Source organism: Varroa jacobsoni, unplaced genomic scaffold (assembly GCF_002532875.2).
Source record: "Varroa jacobsoni isolate VJ856 unplaced genomic scaffold, vjacob_1.0 scaffold_704, whole genome shotgun sequence".
Classification (NCBI taxonomy): Eukaryota; Metazoa; Arthropoda; class Arachnida; order Mesostigmata; family Varroidae; genus Varroa; species Varroa jacobsoni.
The window spans coordinates 15,851-43,180 of NW_019213606.1; the positions used below are offsets into that span (position 1 = coordinate 15,851).

At 43.5% G+C, this 27,330-nt stretch overlaps 1 long non-coding RNA gene across 1 annotated transcript; it reads left to right on the top strand.

Moving 5' to 3' along the window:
* Positions 1-903: 903 nt before the first annotated feature.
* LOC111262819 (uncharacterized) lies at positions 904-6,184 on the top strand. Its single transcript, XR_002681873.2, has 2 exons — positions 904-1,127; positions 5,919-6,184. It is a non-coding gene; the product is annotated as an uncharacterized LOC111262819 (long non-coding RNA).
* Positions 6,185-27,330: the final 21,146 nt, after the last annotated feature.

Sequence of the window (27,330 nt, forward strand, 5' to 3'; positions counted from 1 at the left end):
GAGCGCGTTCCTGCAACGACTACAGCTACCCGCAATGGCAGCAGCATCGAGCAGCGAAATAGAGAACGATAAATTGAAAAAACAGGTCCTGGTTCTAATGTTGCTGCATAGCTACACGGCCGCGGCACTATCAGCGGTGGCGGCAGCAGCATCGCCACCCCGTAGCCAGTCGAACTCAGCCAATGCTAGCGCCAGCACTCATAGAAGAACTCTGTTGCGTTGCTGTTCACGCTGAAATACCATTATGCATTTCTTTCAGCCTGATCTTGCTCTCCCCAGTCTCGTGCCTGTCGCTGCCTCGATGGCCGAAATAGAATGGTCGTTGCCACCATCGCTGCTCGAGTATGCTGTGGTTGTGGTAATCGTCACAGCTTGGCCGAGTGTTGTGATACGAACGGCACAGAGAGTGGCGCTGCTGCAGGAGAGAATGGCCGATGGATGCTCCAGATGATGCCGCCGCTGCCGCTGCCGCTGCCGCTGCCGCCGCCGCCGCCGCCGCCGCCGCCGCTGTTGTACTTTGCAGCTGGAAAAGCTACGAAGAGCAGACAGCAGCGACACCATTAGAGTGACTAATCGTATTAGGCTAAATAAGCAAAACGTCGGAGCCGGACAGCAACTGCAGCTATCGATATGCGGCTCCAGAGTTGTTTACTGGATAGTACTGACTGATAGGACGCCGCCTACAACACAACAAAACAGACACTGGCACGACGCCAGGCAGTATGCGGTGCACGGTCAATGTATAGGCGGCTCTACGGTGATGGCTACACAAAGCTGAAAAGATACGTATGCGCGGAATTACAGGCAAACAACTAAATAGATGCAAACGCAGCGGCACGTTGAGCATGCATAATACGTTGCTTGTACTATGTACACGTCAAATTGAAATTCGCGGTACTATCTATTGTTTCATACAGTATATAGTCATATCAAACGGCTAGCGATCATGTGGTGGATGAATGATGGTAGTTCACGAAATCATTACAATTAACTGTTGCTGCTGTTGTTATTGTTTGATAAATGATTGATGTTCGGTTTCAAAGATGAATCTTTTTCAACAGCGTTTAATGTACTTCCATGAACATCAGTGGGAAGATACTCAAGCGAACGGATACTACAGTGGTCAGGTAGCACCTCCTAATAACTACTTCTTGTGTTCGCGCAGTTATCGTTCGTATACTTACGTTTGTTTCAGTTTTAACTTGTCTTTGTGCTCTCTGACCCAAACATGATCGAGTGACCGTTAGCGATTTCTGCTTACCGTCTTTGCCGCCGATAGTCTACGTCTGGCCGTTCTCTGGCTCAATTACAACACGACCATATTCTAGAGACCCAGACAATAGCAGAACCGCTGCATGGGACGTGGTCAGGGTTCTTGTCGTGGCCAAGCTTCTTTCTCAATGATAACATAACGATAAAGCACTACCTGGCCAGAGTTTAGCGTACTGCGATTCGTTGCACAGCGAAGTCCAGCCGCTAATTGGCTGGTGCAGTAGCTGGCTAGATGGGACACCCTTTACCGGCATCGTGCCGATGACGGATTGCCGCTTTTAGGCTCCGTTGTTTTATCAATTCAACGACGGACGATGTAATAATATCAACGGTAACGCGGACGCGGCAGGCGGCGTCGTCATCGAACTGCTTTATGTGCCAACTTCTCGATTGGGTAACATTGATAATGATGTTTATATAATACACTATGACATCTACATTGACGTTGAATAAGCATGCCAGAGAAGACGCCATCCAGCCAGTCGAATCTTCTATGCGCGTTGCTCCATGTACGTAGAACGTCGACGTTTGTGTGCATATGTTGGCCCCTGACCGCTTTGAACCTGCAAACACTTTTATGGACGCTATTAATACGTTCTCTCAAACCGGTACGGCAAGCAATAGGGTGTGGCTTAATGCCACCGAAAGGAAGAGAGGGCAAAATCAGAATAAGTGAATCATTGCTTAGTTTGCTCAACTAATCCTGTTACAACACTGTGTTAATTAGTATTAATGATGTCTGGACTTCGCTCCGGGATAGTTGGCCTGTTGCAGGACAGAGATACGGGGTGAGCAATTCGAATAGACTAATCCGAATAACTAGTAGCGCTCCAATAGAAGCTCTGTAGATTTTGCCGAAAGACCATTCCAGGGATCTAGAGGAAAAGAGACAGCGTACCGAGAACGTGTCAGCGCAAAGAGAATCGACACGAACAGCTTATGACGGCTTAGAGGTGGCCTTCTGCAAAAGAATAGGCAAACACATTGTGAATGGTTGATATCCTAACCTTAGTAGTTATTGATTGCTGGCGTTCAAAGCGATGATTTTTGAGTAACGTCGAGTTACACACATTAGCAAGCTCCCTATGAACTGAATGAGTCTATCAATGAAAATGACAAATCTACATTAGACACAGCTGTGTTTTGCAAGGTACATCTCCTCTAACTATACACAAGCAGACACTGCAGCTTGCGGATGCACTAGAAGCATCTGGGTGTTTGAATTTGTTTTTCCCATTTTTGATCGACCAACATACGGTAATAAACGCCTGTCAGTCTCACGGCTATAGCAACAACAGAAATAAAATCATGGTAGTTTCTTCACTTACTGAATCATCACTTTAGAAACCGTGTGTATTTTATCGTATCAAATCACTCGATAAGGTACAACGAATTATAGTAGTGGACGCGTACAAACAGGGCGTTCGCGACCTTCCCCATTGTCTCCCTCCCTGTGCCATATAGCCCATCATCTTCGATGCATTTTCCAAGTTTACTTTCGGCAGGCACGCCGATCGCTTAATTCGACTAATCTCGACCGCAGTTCTCGTCTAAATGTGCTTTTCTCCACATAAGTCTAATGCAGGGAGCACACACGCACCCGAACGACGAAGCCGGGGGGGCACGTGTGGCTCAAGTGTTTTGGGATGACAGCGCCTTTGTCTGAGAAGGACGCTTGATGATATCTTCAGCGCGTATAAAGCAGCGGCCTCTGGTGAGATGAAGACCAGGCTTCGATGGCAAACGAGAAGTAGCCCTGCGTCATGGACATACCATATATCTATATGGACAAAGATACGGAGGGCAAGCAAGGGAGAACTAGAAGCCAACGAAAGAAAAGGAAAGGGGCAAAAACGCCCTTAGAAAACAGCTACGTTCATCATCGAGATCATTAAGAAGGGGACTGCGCTGCATAGCTGCAGCTGGGTGGCGTAATGTGACATAATCGAGCGAAGTGAATTCTATCGGTCGCCACTTGTAGTAACAGCAATGGCAGCATTATCTCTAGTCTGTGTTTGTATGCGTGTCCTGGTCAGTCGCTCAGCGTTATGAGGATGTTGCTGGTGTGACTGTGTCAATAACGACTACTTCTGTACAAAGCGGGCAAGGAGAGCAGTGGAAAGAAAAACGCAAAATGCAGCGGCAAAAAGGACCTCGTCCATTGAATGCCGATGAGAACAGCTTCAGCTTCTCATTCTATCATACTGCTGCTGCTGCTGCTGCTGATGTTCCTCAATGGTATTGGTTTGCTCTTCTGGTTTCTGCTGCAGCCACCATCACTGTTGCCGCTGGAAGACGAAAGTTAATACCGACACCCGGACGTCACCATGCCGAAAGCTGACAGATTGCTGGGCACCAGCCCGGCTTATTCCCTGCCATTGCTACTCCTATTACTACTGCTGAAGCTGCTGCGGTTACTATCGTTATCAAGCAGGCAGTATAGCCGCGTAGGAAAAACCAGCATCAAGCGTTTGACTCGTGTGGAAATCGATCAACATTCCGGGGCTGAGGCTCGTCGCGCCCAAGAAATAAGTAGAACCAGTAACTCAGTGGCGTTCTAAAAGGGTTTCGACTCGGCTATCTAATGTCTTCTTTTCCTGCTCCTTCTTCTTGAGCAAAATGCGGAGCGACAGCAGGGGAAGCAGCGGCGGCGGCGGCGGCGGCGGCAGCGACGACAGGCATGAACATTAATGGTAACCAACCTCCACCCATCTCCGTGCCATGTTGTACCTTCTCACATAGTCCGTTCCTATAAAACCCCTGCCATGCCAGCCAGGAGCAGCTAAGGAAAGTAAAAATATCAACCAACTACCAGCAATACCATGGAGTTGGGCGAGCTGCCCTAACCGATTATAGTAGCCATTTGAACTATTTCATCAAAATTTTCTAAACGTTTTTAGCCAGTTACATTAAAAAGGCAAAGAATTAGAAGAAAGAATATTCAAAAGGGTATAAGTCATGCTGTGATCGGTATGCTACGTATACTAGCATGTCGTTGTGAAGTCGACAAAGAATGACACTTTTTCATAGGAATGGACCCATCTTGATTATTTTTTTATTGTTACACTAGATTGAAATTTCCCTTAGAGTCACAAAAACATGTGGGTGTGTTACCCCTTTTTTGCGTCTATTAGGCTATTTAGGAGAAGTTTTTAGATCAAACCCATATGCGTGTTTTGAGTAGGTCGTCGCTTGGGTTTCCTTGGAAAGCTGAGATTCGGAGTTCTCCAACATTGGTCAATTTTTTCTTAATAAAATGCACGCATTGAAACTTTACGATACCTTTAATATGAGCTTTTTACTTATGCAGCGAGAAAAGGTAATGACATGTGTCTTTTTTGGCTTGGCTATTTTTATTGTCTTTATGTCTATCTGTGCACGTTTTATGTATACTTATAATATATATATGTACACGATAACTGTCCATGTATTTACCCTATAAAGCTGTGCGATTTGACCGTGCCATATATATCCGACTAGCCATTGTTTCCCTGATAAGCTCTAAGACACCGATGGCGTGGCAAAGATCCACACCATTGTACATTATCAAACCAATGTATAGCATGAAAGCTACAAATTAGGCAACTAGAAAAACGAGTTTATAACAACAATGTAATAATATTACAGTACCTGATCTTGAGCTTTCGAAACAAAGTTCAAAATGGCGTACCTATATTGTTGTCAAATAAGGAGATCTTAAGTAGCTTCTTCTCGAAGCTACTGAATAACAATTATCCACTGTGAAGACTCGTAGTAGCATATGCGTCGGATATCCATGAAACCGAGCGCACCTGTGCTCGCGGTCGGATCTACTGTTATTGGCTTCTCGGCACAGGATTCGTTGACTACTCTGAAGCTGAAGTTCTTTGAGCCTGCACTCACTGCCAATTTAATCTTCCGATGTCTGAAATACTGACGTCGATCAGCCCTGAGAGCACATAAGAGGCAACTGAGACTTTTTAGTTTAGATGTTCCTGTTCCACGAGAGCTCGTCAACTTATGTCAACTTTATCCCGGAGTATTTAGCGAATGAATGGCTTCGTGTTTGTTGATTGTACGCGCGATCTCCGTGCTTAATAAGCGGCAGCTGAGAGCCCTACAGTTGAAAAATGTAGGCCCACGGTGGAGGTAGTATCGATTTCAATTCTACTCTAACCTCACATCTCATTCAAGCTGGAAGTCCGTCTGTTCGCCAGAGTAGATCTATTTGCGTAAGTGTAACTCAATCGCCCTATCTCTGACGCCGCCCGTCAATGAAAATGATGTGTGTCACTTATCACTGTAGAAAAAGGTCCCATGGAGCGCATACGGAAACATAATGCAGGTTTCAAATTATCCGGCCTCGTGCTTTTTTTCTGGTCTTGTTACACTTATAGACGTGGCGAAAATACAAAGTTGCAGAAGTAGACTGGAGGACTTCTAACGACAGGAACCTCATAACGGATCTGGAACCATACTTCGAGCTGTTTCAAATGACCTCGTTTTGCCACTCGTAGTGGTGTTCTAAGATGCTTTCTTCACAGGTCAAAGCTTTAGACGCCTAGATATATATACATAAAGTTCTATGTTCAGATAACGCGGGAAATACGTAGCGTAAATATATTTCTTTACTATTTAATTTAAAATATTTGACTTATATTTTACAGGTTCCTGTTTGTTTTTCGATACAACCCAAAGGTGTTAATGCTGATTCAACCAACACAATGGAGGCTTTGACGTGAAGACGTGAGGTTTAGATCAAAACGATGATTGGTTCCATAGTTCAACATGCTTGCGTGGATCATATTGTTATTAAAACCGTATTGTCTTCAATTGTTATTAAAGTGATAATAATAATATTAACCAGCATGTGATTCTATATATTTTGTATATAATCAAAGCTAATAAATGCCTATCGGTCTAGCTACACAAATGGCCTTTTTGTATAGCTGCCTAATGTCCTGGGACCGGTCGAAGTTAGAAAACCGTTAGCTGGCGCGCTGTTAGACGCCTGATATTGAACAGGCATTGGCCGAACAGACTAGAACTAAGCGAGTCCGTATGTACCTAACGTACACTTCGCGTATGATTTTTTTCGATCAGTCCCTGCGTATTTCGAAGGACACTGGCAGTTGATAATTTCTCTAGCTTTCTTTAACTCTTTTTCACTAGAACGTAGTGTGAGAAGAAACGATGTATGTGACGCGTATGTAACTCTGCAGCCGGCAGCAGCTGCCGGCGTCACAGGTTGTCTACGAGTGGACAAAGCTAACGACGGCGAGGCGACCGTGAATCCGTTTAAGTCGACGCTGTTCCTGATTTTCAGTTATTGTTTTTAGCTTGACAGTCTTTTTTATGCGTTTTCAGCGTTTTGAGAATACTCTCTGTACCGTCGCTTTCATTCCGCTTTTGTGTTTGAATAGCGCTTCTCCCGCGAAATTTAACAGTAGGGTCGCTTGTAAGCGTAGCTTTCTTTATTTTTCGTTTCTCGTCTTTAAAATCGCAGCTCTGAATTTCAGTATCTTTTACGGTTCTATGACCATTGATTGATAACTTTGATCTGTCATGTTGGTCGCACCTCACTGGCCACTGACCGCCGGTCGTCGCCTGCCGAAGGCTTCTGCACACAGCGGTACCTGGCGGTGATGGCGGTAGTAAGGCTTGATACACAACCACAGGCATAACGAACACACAGAAACAGGTAGCGCATAATACAGACATCAGATATCATGAATCAGCACACGCACATACACAAAAGGCCTCTGGCGCCACCTTACTGCAACCTCCGCTATAGCAGCCGCCTACATAAGCTTTATTTGCGCGTTTAAATTTTCTTCCAGCGTCTTCCACACCCTCCTTCGAGCGTTTTTCCCTTGTTAGAAGTGACTGTTTTCTTTTGCTCTCGCGTCCGCTTGCGAAGTGCTCCAACTTTCTGTCTGGCTGTTATGTTTCTGTCGGAGACGAACGACGTCGGGGACTCTTTCGAACTGTGACTGCTGCTGCTGCTGCTGCTGCTGGGTAGTTGGTGGCAATTTTTTTGCTTTCAAAACAGTGCCCCCGCCTGTTCGCTACTGATTATCGACGACAACAACAACATCGACATGACCAGCGCGTCACATGTACACTTATCTTTCTGTAAGCCGATGTGACCGTGTAGCTGCTCGTTGTTGAGCCGTCGCGATCGCTCGTTCTAGCAAATCTGAACCACATCAGGAGAACTATCGGACTATAGGGACGCAAATTCTGGTGCGAGCTTGGAGATTACAACTAAAGAAGAAGAGAAGATGAGGGAGTACGGCAGCTAGAACGGCACGAAATTCATTAGGTGACTTTGATGATAGTCGCGGTGATGACAGTCTGTCGAATTGTCTCAGCCGTTGTGGCAGTCGGATCAGAATCGTAACCACCCTGCGATTATCCAATTGAATTACCGAACGATGATCACTCTCTTCATGGTCACCGCCACCTCTTTCGGCCCACCCATCGTAACAACTGGATCTGGCATTGCTCCTACTTCGGCTGATGTCACACTATTCCGGCAGATGGAAGGCAGATGCAACACAGAAATGATAGACGATACGTTCATGAAGGTTGGGCAAACATCAGAAACGGGCGTCAGCGACGATAACACACATACAACAATCGAGTCTACCGCAATTGCAATAACCATTACTACCATCATGCCGCCGCCGCCGAGGACGACGACGACGATAGTAGCAGAAATAGCACTAGCTGTTGAAGCCGCGACTAAACAAATATCCTACAGGAATGAAGATAGCAGAAACAGTTTCGAGCCTGGCCTCCAACCAGCTTGAAATGCATCATACCTACCTACCTATGCGCATTGTCATAGTTTGGCATTTTCTAAGCTTATCGACGTTTTCATACGTCGTTTCCACCTGCTAATGTTTCTACATGATCGTCTCTATGAGTCTCTCTCTAGCGTTTCTCTTTGTTCGCCCATGCGGCGTTCTGTACGCTTCGAGCGAATGCCGATAAAAAAACATTCGTCGCTCACGCCCGGACTCGGCAACGTATCGAAACCGAAGGAGAAAGATGGCTCAAGTAGGCCATGGAACGAGCGAAGAGATTTGGCGTAACAACGTTGGCGACGGACGCCAACGTCATCTCTGGGCACTGGCACTGTTACGTGGCACCAGGTAGTATTAGCTCTACTTGTGACACTCCCAGTAGTACCAGTCAGGAGTAATGTTGCTAGCGACAACAGCTGCTGCGGCGTTAACAGAAAAAAAGGGTTTCTAGCCAGCGTAAAGGGTCGTCGCTAGTACCACTCATGGTCCTGCCAAAAGATGACGCTAGCGACGTCACTGCTGCTATTCATGTAGTGGTGATAATGATGATGATGATGTGTTTGGGCTTCCGTTGTTACTGCTGCTTCTGCAGATGCTGTTTTTAGTGTGGCTCACATCGCCGTGGCTGGCGCGGCGGTTGGTGTTGACGATGGTGCCAAACGCGAAGTCGGCACAGTCCTAAAGTCGACCTGGCGGCGACCAACGGTCGACTGCACCCGCGGTGACCGGTAGCGGCAAATGATCAGGGTCCGACACGTGGCGCGCTGGTCCGGCCACGTTAAGCTATGTCTAGATGCTGTTTTGACGCTGCGGCGTCGGGCTGCCGCGCGTACGACCAGGTTTGCCAACAGTGAGTCGAGGCTCTAGCTAGAGAGGTGAGAAACAAAGTGAATAGGCCACAACTACTAACGACTGGACACCAAGACAAAGAAAGCAGATTTCGTGGGGAACAGTGAGAGAAACAACGGGCTCAGCGCAGCGTGTAATTTGTTATGACATTCATGCCAAAGACTTCCGCAGAGAGGTAATACTGCTGTTTTCGCAGCAATAGTAACAGCAAAACTGTTCTCTGCTGAAAGTAGCACAGGCATGGAAACGAACTACAGGCGGAAAAGATAGTAACGATGAGTACCGAGAAGCAACAATGGCTTGCTACAAGTAGAAGTGAACATATACCAAAGGGAAAGGATCACTTGAAAAAAACGAAGATCATTTGGTTGTTTGCTTCGTTGTTTAGTGAAACCCAAACGAAAGCAAGAAAGGACCACGAAGTGCCTTCACTGATGATTCTACTACTGCTGTTCCTGATTGTGATGAAGATCAGCTGGTGCGCGTCGTCGGCACGCTCAGTGGCTTGCTACCTTTGCTTCCCCAGTTCCTTGCGAAAAGGGAGCTGCCTCTGCTGCCTACACTTATGGGAACTACTATAATGCATGCATGACACCATATGCCGTGACTGCTACTATCATGGTAACTATCGCGTACTGCTCATCTCGGACAGATACGAAAAGACGTACAGGCCACACGTGCTCACAGATAGTACGGCCCGCATGCGTACCACAGGTACGCCTCCAACAACATGTAACTGTTGTTACATATTATCGGAGCGCCCCCAAATATGCTCTAGCGCGGCGCTCCTGGAGCGTATCAGAACACTTCAAGGCAGCACGTGTGACAGTCCGTGTAGAGTACGCGAGAAGGACCCATATGAAGGGTTCATCGTGCGCAATGGTGTCGACAAGTTCTAGTAAGTAGCACGTTACAAAACAAGTTGAACGTACGCATGTATGCAGATCGATCAGTTGTACTCGTCGCCAGACGATGACTATTAAACAGTAACTCATCGAAAAAATATGTGTCGAGTAGCACATATAACAGTGGCTGGCGGATGATACAAGGTTGAGAGTATCAACGGTCTGAAGCAACTGATTTTCCCAAGCATCATTATGTACTCTATCGGTGTTAAGATTTCGTTTATGATACTTCCACCAACTATTTCAAGCTGTAGGCTTGGTTTGCTTATCAGCAGTAGCAGCTAAAGCTACATGAAATCTGCAAGCGGCCTCTGGAAAATTTCGTGTACTAACGTATTCCTTGTGGACCTGTGTGTCAGTCTTTTTATAACAACGATAATGAATAAAGGAGTTGGGGCTAACTACGTAGTTTAGCGGCCGGCTGGGGCAATCGCGAGAGGGCTCCCCTGAAAAAAGCAACCCGAAAAAGCACCCTATTGGGTTCGCAGGCTCCTATTCGTTGTGCGATATGAGACTGAACCCATTGCAGATGCCCGCCTAACAATGAAGCCCATGCTAACGGTAAGTATCCTGGATGGCCCATGGGGAGCGAGCATATTAGGGCCCATAGAGGCCATCTCTAACAAACGAAACAGTCTACGAAAGAGGGTGCGCTACACGCAGCAGAAACAAAAAGCAAGTTACGCCTCTAAATACTGCTACCTAAATGGGTGGATATTTTTCCAATACACCGTTGAGTATGCACGACACAACGAGTTAATGACAAACTGTGGATTCCATATCATTCATACGACGAGTTTCAGTGTAGAAAGACCTAGGCGTACCGCGCTAAAATCTAGAAAATTCACTTTTGTTGAATGAACAATAAAAACTAAGTGAACAGAGGAATTCTCTCCGGAAACGTAGCCCGAGGAAACTTGTTTGGGTTTTAACAACTTTTTTGTATGCTGGAATTCTGTTCTTTTCTTCCTTCTGGAAACATAAGTGAACCTACACCATATTTTTAGACTTATTTTGGTGAAATTTAGGTTTTGTATTCTGTAACTAATGTATGCCATTCCTAACGACTAGTCCTAAAGCTGCCTATCATTAACGTCTTATTATCTGTTAGACATGTTATCAAACTTTTGTGTTCGGATAAAATATATATTTAAAATAGGTAAATTTATGAATGAAAATTGAATTTTTCTAAAGAATTCTTGGCCAACTTCTAGGATGCCTCTATTGCAAATTTTCGTGGGGTTCTGTCAAATTCTCGGAACTACTAAGAACATTCAGAAAATAGATAAACGATTCAAAGTCAGCAAAAATAAAACCCTTTACTCAGACAGACCTGTCTTATGATATATACAAATTGCGCCGAACTTAATATTTCCTAAGTCAGTAGCATTATCGTTCATAGTTCCTCAACCAGAATTTCATATATCTGATTCATCAGTGCCCCTAAAGGGTAAAGCAGATCTGTCCGGATCTTTGCCACGGTCTAAAGATCTCGGGACACCTGTATTCATAGGCTTCTATCTAAAAATCTACCTAGCTTTAGTATTACCTGGTATTTCACCACGAATTGTTTCCTCCGCATATGAATTTCCATTTCTCTTTATCCATATTTTACTGTTTGAAATACAGGATTCAAACCTACCGTTAAGTAGTACACACATTCTGTATGCCATATTCGATACCTCTATGTCGGCTTGGATATCCATTTGGCAAACGTCCTCGTTTCATTGTATGCAATAATTACAAAAATTCGAATTTCCAGCTTTTATAGCTCTATAAAAACACGAAAATATTACAATCCCAGAAAACATAATTCTCATTGAGTGGACAGAGGAGGAGGCCGCGCTCATTAACTAGATTCTAATTTAAGAAATGCCCACGCACAACTAAACACAGGAACGACAAGAGCTTCGCACAGCAGGATGGTCATCATCTGTTGTGGAAGACGCTAACCAGTGGCCAACGTCAAGCGGTAAAAATCCGTCATCCAAATCTCCATGTATATATCGAGTACTCTATATATATAGAGTAATTATTTTGTTTTAATCACTCATGCAGAACTCTGTTAATATGACATACTGTGCAGTATGACACCCTCAATATGAGTACTCATGCTAATAATATTAATAGGTAAACTCCCGTGTTATCGTTATGATCGCATACATTTTCATGCAGATTAAAGTATAAGAACTAATCAGGCCTTTTCTAAGCTTGATTTGTTATGAAAGCGGATCTTACCCGTGAGCAGGGTCATTATAATTTCTCCATTGGGACATTTTGCGGGTCTAAATTAGCTCGTACTAAAAATCTTTCGGGTTTTCCGTCCGGCATAGCTGTTAGCTATTCCATGAGACGACTGGTAGCCGTATTCGAACCTACACCTGTTCGAAAGCTTAGGACGCGTAGATTGGCCATGACGCTATCACGGGAACCAGTTAGAACAATGTAATAACAACAACAACTTCGAATGCGAGTCTCATTGCTGCGTTTCTTGTGCATAATATACCATATTACATCATTCAAGATATCAGTCAACGATTTAACGAGATGGTTCTAGCACTGTAGGGGTTCTCGTCAACAAGATATTTAGCTGTTCAGCTCTTAAATTATGTTTCACCAGTTTGGAGGCAACACCCTTACTCATATACCACTTAATGACGCAAAACAATTTTCGCACAGATGATACATCAGCGCAGACGACACTGGCGGCCACCGCCTTGGTGCTTGTGGTCGCTGCTGCGTCACTGTTTTTTAAACGCATAAAATGAGAAAGAAGTTGCTGCGGTCAGCTTACGACCCACCAAATTAACATTAAGTTCTAACGCAAAGAGCAAACATTCGATACATATTCTACAATCGAGTCCGTCTTCTGCGCACCTCTTCCTAGCAACTACAACAGCCCAGAAAGAACCGCTCAACTCCTGCACTCTAAGGAATCCGCAGGCTCCCTTGCCCTTCATCTAACTAATCTGATTCTTTAACAGTACCATAGCAGACCTGAACGGCTATTCCGCTGCAGTTATCCTGCCCCATTTAACCATTTTGCCCTAATATGAGTGTTACACCTAATACCAGAAGTAGTTCGATCGCAGACTTATATCCTTGTTTGATATATTACTTTTACAGATATCCGGCTGCAGTAATCATATCCTATTATTTTGTCTGATCCATACGTTTGCCCCGAATCTATCGACTGGTATTATGAACAGCCCCTCTTACAACGAACACCATGTTATACTTTCACCATTCAAATGACATTTTTAATTCAAAAACGGAAAATTAGGTACAAGAACATGCATTTCGACCCGTTGATTGATTATTAATACCAAGACCGATACTTTTACATAGATTTTCATGTTTTTCTAAAGTGTAGGTTTTTTTCGAGCTCGTAAAGATTAGTGTATTAATTTAAAAAATAATTAGCGCTAACAAAATGGAACCTTCCATACCTACATGTTTTCGATATTCTAATATTTCTTCCAGAAAACCTCTCACAGAATATTTTTGAGAATTACAAAAATATTGATAATATATAGTAGCTTCGACCTCCCATCGATTTTACCAGAAAATCGCTCAAAAAAGCATCTAAAATTTACCTTTAAACGAATCTTCACCGTATATATATATATATATATATATATATATATATATATATACTCAAGTTTATAAAGATATATATATCTTATATAAACTTACATTTGAGTATAGGGACATGTATAGCATTTCGATCGAGCTCGTTGAGGATTTTAGACCGGTACCAACAAAGGATGCCTGTGTAGACTTCCATGTCAGAACCCCAAAAATCTCGACCAATATAGATACTATAAGGGATTTCCTCAGCGATTTTGCAAACGTTAGTTAATTTTCATAACAGCAAAAATGAAGGAATTGAAGTTTTCCTTAAAATTCAGTTCTGCCCATTAAAATTTTTTAATGGTTCTCGTGCTGCACGAGCAAAAAAACACGTTATTCATTTATGTTGAAACAAACGTACACCCGCCCAGACCTTGCTGATAACCGACAAAGAATCGTCCTATCACATCACTTTAAAGGACGCTTTTGGATAAGACAAGCTCGTTGCCAAATATTTTTAAAATTTCCCATAGGTTATAAATTCAATGTAGAAATAATGCGTGAAATGCAGTTTTTATTACCCGATTTACCATATTCCAAACTATTAACCTATAAATAACCCGGGTATTGTTCTAATCGATATTAAGGTCACTGTTGGCAGTATTTTTCTAGCCCATATATTTTTCATCATCCCGCTGTAAGGAAGGGTCTTCCAAGTGGTATCGCTATCACTTGGAGCGACAGTTAAATAAAATTGATTAGAATGTGACAGAAAATGTAACCTAACTAGGCGGGTATAGCAAAAGGACAAATATAATTGTCTTTTTTTTTGCCAAATGATGGCTCTATTATTAATAAAGTCTAAATAAGGCCCTAGCAATATTATACTTAATGACATGTTGTTCCAGGAAATACCGCGTACAAAACTGAACGTCCGCTGGATATTGCAATTGTAATCGTGCACCCGATTTTTTTCTACGACAAAGAGCTTTTTGTGAGTCAACTAGCTTTCCAGTGCATTATAACGGTAACAAGAATGACTTTTAAGAATCCACACAAGCAAAACACAAAACTTGATAAGCGTAAAAGCTGCCAAAGTGCAGGTGCTCAGTGATCGTATTTCGATATAAGCAGTTTACATATTGGGCATTTGGGCAAATTCTTTGATAACCTAGGTGCAAACGACGCAGCTGAAACACCCAGAATCGTTATTTCCAATAGACAATAGGGACGACCATTGCAGAAAACATTGCTCGTATTGTGCGCCGTCGTCTACGTGGTTTCCCTTCCCTATAGACCATTTAAGAGTATCGGCCGGTATATCATTGTACGAATACGTCCTGTTTTGACGGCTGTTTACTGGATTGTGCATATGTATTTGGTGACAAATCTACTTCGTCGATATTAAAGCTTCTATTGGTCATGAACTGTCGACAGATGTTGCGAACCCAAGTTTTGTTTTTCCTTGACAAATACACTGCTTCGAAAGTTATTAGGTAGCAAAGAGGATTATGACTAAGACCCGGTACAAATCAAAATTTGCCTGTGGTAAAGCAGTTGCCAGCGTGTTCTCTTGATACAGAGAAAAACACGTGCTGGTATAGGTTCGAATCCTGTCGTAGACATACTTCGTTTGGTGGTAGAAGCCGGCCGTCTGCTATGACTAGGTGCTAAACAAACCGAGTGTAGTAGAGTGAACCATTTCTTGCAGTAAAAGTGCCAACCTATACTACATGTTTACGTTACGTTAGATCTCGCCGTGTGACTGTAGCGGTAATTGACCAGTAACGTTTCATTTTCGTAAATTTTTCAGTTCTGTCACAATTTTAACATTAGATACGCATACACTTCTCAGTTCCTGCAACACGATACAAAACGATTATCGGAGCTATCTCGGCTGTCCCATGTGGGATGTTACGTACCAGCTGGTACCGTCGAGCGGAATCGTTTAGTTAATGTCTCCCACGTAGCGTTGCGTTGCGTCGCGTCGCGTCGATTTGTGGACGCCATACGTCCGAAAGCCATTCAAACGTATTCTTAGGAACGTCGAGTTCCATTTGTTCGGTCGCGCCTGTACGGTGCGAGGCCGGCATGCGTGCTGCACGCGCACATTACATGTGTTATCGATGTCCCTCTTAATAGTGTTTCCTATTATAACGTTACGGATACGTCTCAGTTACGACTGCACAGTATGGTAATGTTATAAGAACAAACTTTCAATTTGATTAGATATCATCGAAGTTACAAATTCCCATAAGCAGTCGTGACTGCGCAAGTTTACGCCTTTTGTCGAACATCAAATGTCACACACTGGAAAATACATATGGCGTACGTATACACACGTCTTTGCTTTAAATGTAAGAAAATCACCTGCGAGCTGAGTCCTGCTTGTCCGTACCTTTTCAGTCATGGATCTTGTTCTATAGGGAGAGAACGCGTACAGCCGAGTTAAGTACACTTCGTCGTACGGATTAATTGGTGAGTCAGTAATAAATAAAGCCGACGTCAGCCAGCCGTAATTTATTTTCTCAATGTGGTATGCGTATATATATATATATATATATATATAGTTGCGCAGAACTACAATTGGGTCATTTCTATGACACGATGAAGGCGGACAACGAACACTACGAAGATGTTTTAGAGAATCATAAGCATCGTATTAATAATAACCATAATGCCGGCTAGCTTCCTATTCGATCTTCTGCTAACGAGAAGGTCTGCCTACACGGACATTCGTGAATGGCAGTCGTAGCCAGTATCCCACAATGGCTTATCCGCAATGGCCAGACAACGGTTGACAGACAATGAACTAGATAGACAAATGCATGGACACATTTCATCATAGCTATCGCGGCATTTGTAGAAGATCGACGTTGAAGGAAATACAGAAAGTCCTCTTTTGCACCTGTTTTTCCTTCGTTGATATTTACTCTCGCTAGTTATGCCGCTGTAGCGTAAAAGGTAGCTGACTAGAACAATCGTTCTAGAATTGAGTCGCGAACGAGTACTGCCATAACCGCGGTTGCTGGCACAGTACCCAAAGCGTTATTGGCGACAACGAACCGGTGCTGTCCTCCACTATACGATACGGTTAATCAGCCGTCACTGGCTCATTTATGCTGCGCTATAGATTAGCAAGTGTGCTATATTAGCTATTTTGGCTTAGGGATACTTTTGCAGTTAGTTCACTAGAGGGCTGGATGCCTTCGGAGTCTATGAAACTGTGACGTTGACGCGCCGTCCTTTTTAATAAGAAATCGCGTTCTTTTTTAATACATAACGGTTTCATTACAGTGTTGACTTTGTTGTCGTGGAATACCCCCCCCCCCCCCGCCCCAAGTTATGGCCGTATAGGAAAGAACCTTGTGCTAAGGTACAGTATGATAAAGCAGAGGTTAACGCGAATGAAGAGCGTTCTTGTTCTCAGCCATTGCCCGAGGAAGACCATTGTCTAGACCGGTGCGACATTACGATAACAAGCCGACGTTGGCATACTGAACTAAGTCGTAAAGTTGGAAGTGTGAAAGATAGGTTATTCGATCCTTTGGAAAGCAGCTGAAGCACTGACTGTGAACGTCTTGAGTAATCTTTTCACTGGATCGCGCGAACCATGTCTCTCTCATGTGAAGGATGATATAGGGAAATGCCACACACTATGTGGCGCTTCGCAGATTCAGCTACAAAGGATAGCACTTCCCCAAGGACACGAGGCAAAACAGTTATGGAATTGTTACTATTCACACATAGCACGGGCCTGCCTGTTAACTATAATGAACGAAATGTGCTCGACACCGAGAAGTGACGGAACACGTATATGGTTTTCCGCACAATATAGAGCGACTTCTTTATAGACGCGAACAAACAGGACTTAACTAGTGAAACGAACGCGATAGAAAGCGCAAACTAGAATCTGCTCGTATGAAGAGGCTAGCGTGTATTCATATAAAGATAACTGCCGTTTGTTTCAAAGCGTTCATCTCACAAACGTCCTCAGTGTTTATACCACACGCAGGATCAACATCAGTGTTCCTAAGAAAGATAATGTTTATGTTAGCTTGGCTGCCAATAGGTAGGTCAAATAGAATCTTGCCCCTTTGTTTACTCAACAGAAATTGTCGCTCCTCTAATGAACTTGGGGAACGTGACACGGTTCACATGGCACGTTTCAGCGATATAACACGTATAGACATTTGATCAATAACATCAAGCCAATGATTTTAATGTAATAGGCCCTTCAAAAAGCTTTTTAAATAAACCGCCATGTCGCCATTTGCGTTAGTAGACGTAATACGTAGAATAAACAATGACGATAGCAATACAGAAAAATAGGGAAACCGATTGCAGCCGCTTTACGTCCAGCGCACATACGTTATATGCATAGGTACTATTGACATTCTTGTAACAAGCCAGAAGGAGAGAGGTAATCGTTCTTTGCCGTCAGGTCACATCACATATTGCTTCCACTATCTTTATGTGTATACATGAATCGCTACTTGAAAGCGAATTTGGCAAGGCTCAATAGCCGAAAAAATAACAGTACCTCATACTCTTACGTTTGTGTTCTGTAGAGGACGGAATTTGGGCATAAAAACAGTACCTGCATCTCACACCTCAATGCGAGCGATACATGTTACAATGATTCTCTCTCTCTCTCCGTTGTGTGTTTTTTTCACTCTCTCTTTCGCTCGTTTTGGTGATTGTTTGGTACCATTTCTACCATGTTTCAATATATAGTAGCGAGCGCCTTATGTATCACGACGATCGGTGTTCTTTGAAAGTTGACTCTGCGCATGTTTCAGTATAAGATTTGTAATGGAATTAGTGGTTTATGCAGATACAGATTTGAATATATTGCTGCCACAGGCCGGACGGCCTACCGTTTGTCCTATCTGTATTTATCGTCAACCATATTTTTACTCTAAAGAAGAACTTGCTCTAGTCAGTTTTATATTATTAGCAGTCAACCTTATTGAAATTTAGTTCATCCTTTAGACGTATGACCTCGTACGACCTAGAAGGCACCGTTTCCCTAACAGTACAACACCTTTACACTATACAAAATTGCTACCTTTATTTAATCAAACATATTTTTAGTTATTATTATCCTTCTCAAATGAAATGCCAATTTTGTACAGAAAATAAACTGGTCGTTAATTCATATCTGTCACCCAGGGTGCGTTTTATGTTCACACCCAGCTCGTTTACCTGTTTAGCGCACAACTACTATCCGGACGATTGATCAATACGTCACTTTTCATCGGCATATATCCATATTTGTTTCTTCTGCACCACGGCCAATGAGAAGCATTTTGAATACAATTGCAATCAACCCTGAACGTACTTGGAACTCGGAGTAAAAGTGCTCTAGATCGCAGAAGAAGAAAGCTAAAAAATGACGACGGCTTTTCAATAGGTTTTGCCTCTGACCTCAGCCTTTTTAAAGAACTCAACTTTAACTGATAACGGTGCCATTGTGACACTCGACATCTGTCATCATATCAGAGCACTTTGTTGATAACAATACGTATACGATAAGCATGCTCAAAAGACACGAAGAAAGGCACCGACGTCTATAGATCAGCACAGAAACTGCAGCAGATGATTTTTCCCATGCTGACTGCAGGTGGTCCGTTTTGTGGCTGGCTAATTGATAGAACATAGCAGAGAATTAAGAGAGCCGTAGAATCAAGGACAAACAAGGTAACGCCAAAAATCAACCGGCTACCCTATCAGTTCCATAAAGAGTGAGTGGTGCCCTACAGTGTAATAAATTGGAGAATTGATAGTGATTCAGACATGGTCCGTGTTATTAGCACGGGTTAATTATCACCAGGGTCTGCAGAGGGATATTAGTAAATGGTAATTAAAAGCGAAACTACTTCTTTCCTTTCAGAGCTCGGAAGCGTCTAAAGGAATTAGATGAAAAGTTAAAAAATGTACAAATACAGAGATTTTTTAGCTCAACCACTCTGTCTACTTTACCTTTTCAATGTGAATAGAACTTAATCAAAACTCATAACAACCCGGTTTATGGTTACCAGCTAACCGGCACTCACCCATAAATTTCAACGTCGAGGGCAATATAAACATTGGAAAGGATGGGTCATATCTTAGTTAATCACCCACTGCAAACCGTGCTGGTATATTCGACACCTCGTCGCCAGAACTCAAAGGCTACTTCATCTGCTTCAAAAGAGTCACTGTTTTAAGGCAACATAAACAAAGTAACTTTTAATAATTTAAAACAGTGAAAAAAAACTCTGCTTCAATCTATGCCTTGGGGTAAGCAGCGATAAAAACCATCGTATTTCTAGTCCAATTGTTCTATTGCCTTTCTAAGTTAGGCTGTGACAGGTTGTGTCAGGTACAAACAAAGCAAACGCAATATCCGTTCCCATCGTGGTCCGTGGCGCATTCAAGCTCCTTGAACGTCTGCTGTGATTAATGGAAGCTAAATGGAGAAGGGCGACGTTTTACAAGTAGCGTTAGGCGCCGACGGCGACGAGTGGCGCCCAGTCGGCCCGGGCATACGCTTGATGGAACTTATTATAGCGGGCCTTGCTTGTTCTCAACAAGTTCATCACATCTCGGTATCCTTCTTGTGCAAGGTCTTCTCTTAAAATTAAGTAAGTGATTCTATAATATTTAGACTAAAATAGAGAGAGAGAGAGAGAGAGAGGGGGGGGGAGGGGGATAGGAAGAGGGAGAGACCTATGCCTCATGACTCCGTTTAAACAACGCTTTTTGGTTACATTTTGCCATTTGTGAACTTCATAAATAGTTCTATTATGGTAACATCAGTTGCATTTGGACGAGCGCAAGATTCATAGGACATGTTTAATTTTTTTTAAGGTCAGCAGTCGATCCGCTGTTGTTTAGTCACAGATGTGGGCGATGGTCCTTTTTCCGTCGATTGCCAGCAAGAGTACTGCAACGTCTCTGACCCTCGTTGGCATTGATTTGGCACTTTACACGTTCACGACGAAAAAGTAATACTATGTGAAGGCGACGTACTTCGGAATTAGCATAGAAACTTTGAGATGTAGACAAACAAAGAGCGTTTAACTTACTACATTTAGACGATAATGTGTTCGTTGAAGTGGCTCGCCATAGCAATGAGTAGGGGGCGTAAGGCTAACATTGATGCATTCAGGTAGAAGTCCAAAGTACCACTTAGAGACGACTGACGACGCAGCGCGACAGTTGCTCAACCGAAACTCGGGCGTAATATCAATTAAGCAATTAAGTAAATTCATCCTGTTTGTGGCTCTTCGGCTTCGCAAGCTATTATACGCGGTGATATGAGTAGCAACAAAAGTACTATCATCATCATGAAGACACATAGTCTCTATCACACATTCAACGTAGGGGAAAAGGCAGGCGATGCTATCAATCGCTCGGCCCACTAGCCGGCTAACAGACCGGGCCGGGCCGGGCCGGGCCGGGCCGGGCCGGGCTTTGCGCACCTTACACCGCACGGCGCAAGAGGAAACCGGACTAGGAACAAGTAAAAAATAGTGTTTTTCTTTTCTTTCTCAAACGACGATCGCAGGCCAACCCATCACGTGAATCTATTTATATATAATAATGGTGGACATGGCACATGTATAAAGGAGACAGTGTTGTTAATGCTGATGCTGGAATTGCTGCTGGCGCGGCCGCCGCTGCTTGACTAAGCAAAGATTTATTGCAGTTCAACGGCAGGGGTACTATAGTTGTCAGTTAGATGGCAGGCCACCCCCTACGTAAAACTGTGAGTCTATCTGTGTGGTCCAAACCTTAATGAGTCGGCGAAGAGGGTAACGGCAACTTGTTACATGAACAAGTCAATGCCGTATGAAGATTGTATTTTATGTAGCAGTGAACCGTTTCTGTCTTAACATACGAAAGAGTTTTTTGTTCACTGTCTCTTCCCTGACCATTTTCCTTTGTCGTTTTGCCTATGGCATGCCTTGTTCGCTTGTCATAAAAAAGACTGCTGGTAAATGCATTTGGTATTCAATCGATCAGTATTAACATCACCCGTTCAGGTACCCATTAGTAATCGATGGATTACGAGGGCCAGCAAAAACAAAGAAGAATCTCCATCGTGCCACGTAATGATTGTTTTTTACAGCGATGGACGATTGTTGTGATGTATTCTATTATATTGGCGCCGATTGGTATCGGCACTGTTGATTAACACTATACTGCACTGCGGTGCAGTGACGAGCGTGGACAATTCTACTTCGAAGTGTGTTCTTTGTACTGAGTAGATGAGATTAGGGCCGCCGTACCAGTGGATACGTTCTACGAAGGCATACATACATACATAATATCATATAGTATAACTGAATATAGACGGCGATCTAATTAATTTGCTTTTCTAATCAATAAACGAGCTAGTACCTATCAGCCATCGTATACGAATATATATATGAACATTATACACACTTATATGAACACTGTTAACGCAGTAATTAATACTTCAAGGCATACATACGCACTTAGGTGGTTTATGGCGAACAAAATGAAAAAAGACTGACCAACTACGCGGTCGACGGTAACGTATCGCTCCGGCAAACGAACTCACTGAAAAACGGACCCAGAAAAAAAGGGAGAACAGGCCGACAGGTGAGGCAAGTATCCGTATAACGGGGAGCTGGTCAGATAGTCGATAGGTTGAGAATGATGGCGGGTTGAAAAAGCAGTATCCAAAGGTGGTCAGATTCGTAGTGATTCAGTTGTGGCAACATTGTGCCTGATCGGCCTTACAGCAGATTGGCTATGTTCGCGTTTTATGCCGTCTATCGCTTGCTACAGTAGGAGTCGACTACCTGTTGGCCCCTTATGTCCTTACGGCGGTAATAACGGCGGCAGCGGCAGCGGCAGCAGCAGCCACGTCGATAGCGCCAGCTGCGACGAAATCATTTGGTTTTTTCTACCACGACAACTACTAGTCAGCCTGACGATACAGAATGACCCGTGTAGCCAATGCAACTATAACAGACGGAACAGTAACAACAGCAGCAACTATATCAAAATATAACAAACCGCAGAAGCAGTAGGATCAACAAACGTTGTCTAGTTCCGTTTCAATTTGCCCGCAACCGCTGTTCCCGCCTCGTCGATTTTACGCGATGATGGCCGATTAGTCAACGAAGCTACAATCCCAGCTGGGCAACGATGCCTTCAACGCATGTAGATCGCTTTCAAACGTTTCTGCTCCTGCTGCTGTTTCTTTCAGATGACGCTTACCCGTGCTGTCGCTGTCGACGTCGTCGTCGTCGTCGTCGTCATCGTCGCTGTTGATTATTTGGAGAAAGCGCTCTCAATGCGTGAGGATTACCCGCAGATTTAGGGGGTCCATCTACCTCATCGAGTAAATAAAAGAAAGGGGAGCAACGCAACAATCAGTGAAGTATCACCATATTTTGAACGTAGAACATGTGCGAAACAGACGGTAAGAGCCAGCGCGGATGACGAGGTCACTTTTCACAACCTCACCAACATCAGCGACAGCGCCAACACCAACAACATCGATTTTAATGTCATTTTCATTTAACTCGCTGCCGGAACTAGTGTCTCTGTCGACAGCTGGAGGAGTCGCTACTGGTTCGGACCCTCCGCCAGACCCATCGTCACTTGTACGGCAAATGCAAAATACTCCGAGTTTTTACGGCGAGCACCGTACATCAGTTATCTCCTATGTAATCCGAAGGTCAATTCAGCAATATCATATGCAGCAAAACTGCCAACTAGTCAACAGCAGTAAGTTCTGTTTGTATTGCTTTTGTGCGTGTATCTCCAGTGTTCTCCTCGCCTCCACGCTATCGAAGGCCAAGGCTTATCTCAGGCTCTGTTCAAGCTGAACACAGATAATGACATTCGCTTCTAGAGGATTCTCCGTTTCTAAGTAGTATAAGATGAGGTGCTGCTCATGCGGCCGTAGCTACTACGAAAAGCTACACATCGCGCCTAAATGAAGTTCGATAAACAACAGCGAAAACGGGAATCTGAGAGCCGCTCCGAGCTAAAAGTTGCTGCCTTCAGCTAAAAGCTGAGCGCGCACGACGGCCTAATCCGAAGCGTGCAAAACTCAACGACGCATGCAGAGCGTCAGTGCAGTCTGCCATTGAAAATATCGGCTCATATGCGTCTTATTAATGAACACTGCACATCATTCCTAGTAAATCCGGGCCTGCAAACTTTTTCAAACATCACAGTGTATAGTAACGTTTTTTCCAAATGGTAGTTCTAACCTTGTCTCTTGATTAGAAGCATGCCTTCTCAACGTACATTTTCTTTATGTTAGGGGTATGTTAGAGGTCTTGCTCGTGGCGATTTAAATAGCATTAGTCCCATGCTTACTCTGTTCTGATATATTTCTGAATTGATCGTAGTTGTTTTTAAGGCCGTAGGAAAGACAGGTCGAACAAGACCTCCTGATTGGTGTAAATACGAGAGAAACTGAAGAACGTTACTAAGCTTTTTTGTCTCCGCGAAAGGGTTGTCCATGTTAATTAAACTATAGACAGCTTTTGTTCTGTTATAATGTGTTACATGTAGTATAGTTTTTACCAACACGATCCCTTCAAGTACTTTTTGTACTAATTGTTAACTATCAGCGAATACATATGGGTCATTGAATTGGGTTTCTAAACAAGCAGCATGTCTTTGCTATGTCACCTTCGAGAGTATACCATTACACAGAAAAACAACTCTATATGTAACAAGACAAGCAACAACCCCCTTCGCACTTAGTACAAGAAATTGGGGAGCAAAGCATAACGATCTGATGCATGTTAGTTCTGAGTTCGCTTGTTGGTAGTCTCAGGCACTAGGACTAATATTGATTTACTATTATCGCCCACCACCGTTTATGTCCGATTGTGCTTGCCAATTTAATGAAAACAAACGATTCAATTATACAACCTACGTATGCATAATTTCGGTAATTCCTCTTCATCCTAGACGAGTTCGTCAAGCCGGTAGTAAAAATGAGATATCTTTTCTGAGTAACGGTTTCATGATGAGCCATCGAAGAAGCACTGACGGGATAAACAGACCCTGTTTTGATTAGATAGATCAATCATAATTTTTCCAAGCGAAAAGCGAAAGAAAGACGAAGGTTAAATAGCTCGACCAGACAAATTGGACTGCTCCGATCCTGCGACATCAGCCCATTGCGTCCGTTGCCATTTCACTAGGTCAAACAGGCCAAGTATAACACAATGGGCATCGTACGTCATAACGTAACCCAACCGCTTTTTTGCTATCTTTTTTTTTTTTGCTAAAAAAGGAATTTTGCATGCTATCTCAGTGCAGAATTTCCCTTAGCGTTTCAATACTGATTGGTAAATTGCATCCAATGACGAAATAGACAGGGATTTCAGACAGGGATTTTTTGAAGCTTCAGCGTTTTTTCTTTTTCAGTTATATCTGGCCCACGGTCATCGATGACAGTGCATGCGCTTACTGAGATATATCTAAATCTGTACAGGTGCACAGACGTAAGCAAAATTCTGCATGTAGTCGTATACTCCTATAATATTTTTGTAAATTAGCTATCGTACCATTCCGTGCGCATGCTTATCACCTTCAAATATGACCTGGTAAAAGTACAGTCTGCCATCGTTTTGACTGCGCGCGCGTGCAAGTCCAAGTTGATTCTGTTGGTATATCACGAGGCTAACTAGGTCTGTACCTCTCGATTCTCGCTAGTCGTCGTATCTGACTGGATTCGTTCAATAGCCATTATGAGTTACTCCGGCTGTTAGCTGCTTTTAGTTGCAGCGGCAGTATCAGCCGAAGGCGAGCGTCGCCGGGCAGACAGCGAGACATACAAACCATGCAGAACGATCGTAGACTTACCTTGGCGTATTCGTTTTCGCCATTACTGCCAGAAAGTCGCCCGAAGAGAGGACTATACGATGGACTTAACCGTTAGCGAGAAAGTACAGAGAGAACGAGATAACTAAATAGAAATAGGTATTAGAAGGTCTAAGGCGCTCTGCAGTTGAGCGGAACCTTAAAGCTGCACAACGACAACGACCCGCCACATGATACTGCGTATTCGCATACGAGCCCTACATACAACAAACAGATATAATGTCCCAGATAAGTCCCAGGGAGGTATCTGCTGAGTTATGTGGTTACAACAGAAAGCAGGGAAAGCAGACATTGAAGAAAAACTACTAGAAACAAGTGAGACAATAGCAAGTGCGGCTGCGGCAGCGGCTGCGGCAGCGGCAGTACGCTAGCACGATCAATACACACGCGTTAGGTCGGCAAGGCTGCTAGGAGCTTCGCGCTAGTGATATACAGAAAGCCAGATCAGCAGACCTTGCCCATTTCTAATAAGTTTTCTAGTAGTTGTTATTGCTGTATCGTCAGTAACGCAAAGGCTTTTTGTGGACGTCGCCGATCCGTCGAATGTCGACTGACCGGTTCTACCCAATCTTAGGTAGGCTAGGTTCGGGCCTCTTGCTAATGCTCGCCGCTACTTCGCTCCGGTACATCGAAGCCGGTAGTGCTTCAGCGATACTTTGTATACCGGGCAGTTTGTTGTTATTTGAGTCGATTTGCCTTATAGCACAGAAATTATCCTATGCTAAATTGAAGTGTTCGCCCCCTGCTAGCAACAATAGCAGTTCATTGTCTGGGCTGTTGTCGCTCGTAATTATTAACTCGCGGAATGGTAGCTTTGACTGTCGATCGTAGAAGCTACACAGACACATAATGACCGTACGAAAATAGGTAAACGCTTATTCTATCTGAATATATCAAATCACATAAAATAAATTACTATCGTAGTCTTGTCTCGCTGACAATAGAGGTAATAAATGCCACATTGGGATTGCTGCACGCTGGCAATCGATAAGGTATCGCGGATTGAAGATCTTGCTTTTCGGTTTCCTAGCTTTCCGAGTCTGATACGTCGAACTGAAGCGATTCGGCGTTCCCGGAGACTCCCTCATCTCGTTCTAAACCATAATTTCCCATGACACTCGGTTCCGTTCTCAGTCGTAGCGATGAACGATAGTAAAATGTCGAAGCACAGTGTAACACGGCATTACGCCTGGGATGAAATGGAGTGGGAAAGTCGTCTGATATCTAGTCGTAGTATAGTTACAGATTAAGCTAGCCTAACGTGACGTTCGTGACCTATTGACTGCCGTTTATGTGCGTGGTGTTACTGGACAAAAGAAGCTACTGAGGTCGCATGCTCGATGTACAGGTTACGGCAAGGATGAACAGCCAACGACAACCCCATTAAGGAGTAATTACAACAAGTTATCTAATCCTTTTCAACTTTGCAGGAACAAAGCTTCACAAGAGCTTCATTCATCCATTGCTTACTCTCTATCGATGGGTTAGAATGAAGAAACTGTTATTTGAATCGACGACCAATACTGAAATACCACTAGTGCGCGCGCTCAAAGATTCTGAGCACTGTCCCCATATGCCAAATTATTTAGGTTTATCATAAACGTATTTTTTGAAGAACTAGCTCGATTAGTGCCATAGGTTTCGATAGCATACTCAATCGTACCTCACAGATTGGGCCTGGTTGTACTTTCTTATGGGCACATTGTGATTCTGGCAAAGCACAAAGTCATCATCACTCTACGTTTAACGTGAAACTATGTTAACAATTTATAAAGCTTACGTAAGCAATCGCTTGATCACATACACTTTATTCTACAACATCCTATATATATATATATATATGGTACCCATAACCCGGTATAGAATAAAAACAGCACAATGATATAACATGAAAATGCGTGTGTCAATATTCTTCCGCCCCTCCTGCTGTGAGGCGACCATGCAGCAGGACCATGGTAGAAAAACGATAGGAAAACCTTAGGTTCCCCCTCGTTCCATGTCCTAGTTAGAGAAAGTTCTAATGTATCGCAACGGTTACAATTATATTAACTTAAAACTCATCTATT